The sequence below is a fragment of the Arachis duranensis genome, chromosome 10, assembly GCF_000817695.3.
Source record: "Arachis duranensis cultivar V14167 chromosome 10, aradu.V14167.gnm2.J7QH, whole genome shotgun sequence".
NCBI classification, from domain to species: Eukaryota; Viridiplantae; Streptophyta; class Magnoliopsida; order Fabales; family Fabaceae; genus Arachis; species Arachis duranensis.
In genome coordinates, this window is record NC_029781.3 from 21,242,694 (window position 1) to 21,247,610 (window position 4,917).

The window sequence follows — 4,917 nt, forward strand, 5'->3', positions numbered from 1 at the left end:
AGATGATATCATCAGCCACTAGGGACAGGCATTCATCATATGCATACTATGTGAATTGTTTGAGATTGCCTATTTGACTGCATATTACTTGCTAATTGTCTAAATGCCCTACTTGTTCCTAATTGTATATTTCTTGTCTGATATAACTGTGTTTGCTACTATATACTCCTGCTGGTGGTTGGGAGGTCTGAAGAAATTGGAAAAGGAAGTATTAGTTAGACTGAAGAATCTTTAGTCAGATGCCCTATATGGTTTAGCTTGTTTATAAGCTTTGATATTATCTGGAGGAAGTTCTAGGATTGCCTTCGGCTTTCCTCTATTATTATGTATTATATATGTGGAAGCTGTTACCATGTTGGGGACCTCTGGTTCTCACACATGCGGATTTTGTGGTTTTCAGATGCAGGACGTGAGGTTTCCCGCTGAGGCATGCTGGAGACTTCTAGATTTGCGAAGATCCTTTGTTCTCGGGGCTATGTTTTGGTTTATATGTTTTACTTAGATACTTTTATCTCCATTAAATAATACAAACTGTGATGACCCCTCTTATAGGAGATTTTGGAGAATAGGTTTTATGTCTTTATGTCCCTTTGGGTTTCCTTGGGGTTTCTTACTTTATTTACATGTATATATTTCTATGCTCGACCCGGTTATCTTTGCAACTGGATTATGATCTTGAGTTTTTTGGCACTCCTTTGTATATATATAATCTCGCGTTTGTTTATCCTTACTCGTTACGTTATCGATCGGAGTGTTGCGCTTTAGAGTTGCGATTTTTGTTTACCCCTTTTTCTACAAAGGCTCCTAGTTATAATCATTCATTCTACTATACGTACTAAATTTTTATTTTAGAGGTCGTAATACCTTGCCATCTCTGAATTATGACTTAAGCATAAGACTCTATATGGTAGGGTGTTACATTATGGTAGGATGTTACATTAAATATTGATTTGATATAATTATAATAAATATATGTTTCTAAATTAGTATAATTATGTATTATTCATTAAATATTAATTATATAATTATAATAAAAATATTTTTTATAAAATAATTTAGAATAGAGAATAGGAAAGTTCATTTTGGAGGGAAAACGGAGTCACGAGAGATCGACACCTCACCTTCATTAGTTGGGAAAACCTAATTTTAGTATATTAAGTAGAAGTAGATTTTCTTTAAAAAAAAACCGATGAATATATTTCTCATCTTTTGGTCACTTTTGGGTTGTACCATTCCGGAACGGGATGTTGCCAAACTTGGTAAATGTTTCTTGTTAATATATGTTGACCTACTAGAATAGCTTCACTTTAATTTATGTACGTTTGATTGTATTAGATAAATTGAGTTTGTTAGATTAATTTGATTCCAATTGATTTCTAACATTATTGTTGGTTAGTTTAATTTATTGGGACTTTGTTGAATAATCAAGAACTTCCAATAATTGCTATACCATTTGGTGATTGATTGTTGAAATAATTCACTTTACTTTATTAACATAGGTAAAGTAATAATTATAGATGATTCTAAAATGTATCCGTAAGTCAAGACCAATTAATTATCTTTATTTTGTTACTTCAATTGTCTTAATTTACATCTTTAAATTTCATTGCTAAGTTTCCTTTTAAATTTACTAAAATGCCTTCAAAATCTTTTTTATTTTCCATACAATCAATCTATAGACTCTTTCAACCACAGAAGATTCGGGCTTAAAACTTTCGATTTTATACTTTTTAAAGGCCTAAAAGAACCTTCACTTCTTTTAAATTTGATTGTGAGAATTTGATGTTTAGACTGTATCACATTAAAAAGGTGAAGATATGGTGTCCATTAATAATGCAAGCAACAATAATCACAACTTGTACAAGTAATAACAATGACATTAGTCTGTGTAGGAAGCAACAAGAGGGGAGGAAGAAACAACTTTTAAAGAGAGAGAGCCAACTATATATGAAAAAATTAACAGAAGAAGAGAAAACATTTCAGCTTCCATATAGCACGTTAAGTTTTAGATGTGATTTATTTTCATTCTTTCCATGGAATTAGCTTGAGAGTGGTAGTAATGGTAAGAAAGTTGATGTTATAGTGTAAATTTTGTAGAATATATGAGGTTATTTTATTGTAAGTAGGAGATTAATTTTTGTTTTGGATTTGATATCTTAGTTGCTAGAGATTACACAACTCCCACAGATGTTTTCATGGCCCCTCCTGGCCTACACTCCCATGCAGTGTTGATTTGGGAACTTTTGAATAGGGGTAATTTGCATGGGCATGTGTTGTTGTTGGTCTTTCCTATGCAAGTTTTTAAGTTGTAAGTTTCTTGTACCAAATTGTATGAATAGAAATATTTGATAATTAAAAAAATTAGTCAAAATTTATCTTATTTAATATTTATTAATTATTGTAGTAATTAATAAATACTAAATAAGATAAATTTTATTAATTATAGCAGTAATTAATAAATATTAAATAAGATAAATTATAATTTTTTTTTGTTTTTTTAACATTACTATTGTAAAAAATATTCTAAAGTTTGAATATATTTTTCAGCAAACCAAATTTCGCATAATTTTAATGGCCAATAGTTAATTAAGATTTTGAGGTGATTTGTAAATGTATGTGTCTTTTTCTAAATCAAATGGACATGGTCATCTGTAAATTAGTCCCATGACTATTTAGCATGTACTTATTAAACAAAGCTTTTTCTTTCATTTATGAGCAAGTTGTAATAGTCCAGACCACTCGTTAACATGATATTGTCCGCTTTGGCACACAAGGCCTCACGGTTTTGTCTTTGACGATAGGGATGCTAGCCGAAATCCCTATACTCACTCGTCAAAACGCGTCATGCTAGGGAGAGGTATCCACACCCTTATAAGGCATGCTTCGTTCTCCTCCCCAACCGATGTGGGCCTTACAATCCACCCCCCTAAGGGAGCCCAGCGCCCTCGCTGGCACATCGATCCGGGTTCTGCTTATGATACCATCTGTAACAGCCCAGACCACCCGCTAGCACGATATTATCCGCTTTGGCACACAAAGCCTCACGGTTTTACCTTTGACGATAGGGATGATAGCCGAAACCCCTCACACTCACTCGTCAAAACGCGTCATACTAGGGAGAGGTATCCACACCCTTATAAGGCATGCTTTGTTCCCCTCCCCAACCGATGTGGGACCTTACAACCCCCCCCCTAAGGGAGCCCAGCGCCCTCGCTGGCACATCGATCCGGGTTCTGGCTCTGATACCATCTGTAACAGCCCAAACCACCCGCTAACACGATATTGTCCACTTTGGTACACAAGGCCTCACGGTTTTACCTTTGACGATAGGGATGCTAGCCGAAGCCCCCCACACTCACTCGTCAAAATGCGTCATGCTAGGGAGAGGTATTCACACCCTTATAAGGCATGCTTCATTCTCCTCCCCAACCAATGTGGGCTTACAATCCACCCCCTAAGGGAGCCCAGCGCCCTCGCTGGCACATCGATCCGGGTTCTGGCTCTGATACCATATGTAACAGCTCAAACCACCCGCTAGCACAATATTGTCTGCTTTGGCACACAAGGCCTCACAGTTTTGCCTTTGACGATAGGGATGATAGCCGAAGCCCCCGATACCCACTTGTCAAAATGCATCATGCTAGGGAGAGGTATCCACACCCTTATAAGGCATGCTTCGTTCCCCTCCCCAACCGATGTGGGACCTTACATCTCACACTTATAATTTTTACTACTAATACTCTACAAAAAAACATATCCTACATAAATATCTTCTATTAAAAGTCATTAGTCAACTAATCACACATGTATCCATTCTCAACACTTCTCTATCTTAGCCAATAAACCACAATAATAATTAGCTTAATCTTCATTATTATCCTGCATAATTATATAGAAAAGTAGTTAGAACTTCGAAGGCAACACATTCATTAGAGTTTGCAACCACTAACTGACACAGAGCATGTGTACCTGGAAATTGATTGCTCTTTTGTGAATATCACTAGGCAGCAAAGGGTGCTGAGGATACTTATCATCCAAATACTGCGTACATAAAAAACAACAATATGAATGAGGGAAACAAAGGGGGAAAGGGGTACAGAAAGAAAGCATTTAGATATGAAGTTGGAATGATGACCATAATAATGGCTAAGGAGTCAGCAAGCACAAGATCGCCATCCACCAGAACTGGCACAAAACCAACAGGGTTGAGCTTGAGGAATTCTGAACATGATCAACTAAAATATTGAGTAAACACCAATCATACTGCACATGTAAAATAGTCTTTTCTTACAAAATTCATATCTACAGAGAACCAGAATTCAGAGAAGACTACAATTTTGACCCCTGAAACAGTCTTTCCTTACAAAATAACCATTTCAAGTTTTCAATTTGACAAACTGAATCCAAGAGAGCATATCATTACTTGTTATTTATAGTTTTTGTTAGCAAAAGATTGGGGATTAAGTAGTGAGGATGTTGAGGAAAATAAAAGGAAGGGAACAAACCGAGATGAGATTTCTCTCCCTTCAAGAGATTGACGACTATATAGTCATATTTTAGGCCTGAAATGAATGAAAATCACAATCATATTCAGAGGAAGAAAAAAGCAAGGAAATTATATATCATAGAAACACAAAACTATTTCAACATCACCCTTGAGACTATAGCTACCAAGATAATCAAGGTTTGGGTTGGTCATACAAGAAGTGGAAAATGAAAATTACGAGTTACTAAAATCACTAAACCATATAAAGAGATAAGGGATGTAACTAGCACCAAATTGGAAGCTTTCAGTTCATGCTTAAAACACAAATCTAATTTATGATACTCACTTTAGTAGGCATAACCCTTCCCTTTTCTTTACGAAACTGATTATACACAATTACTTATACAATTCATAACAACAGTTTCAAAATT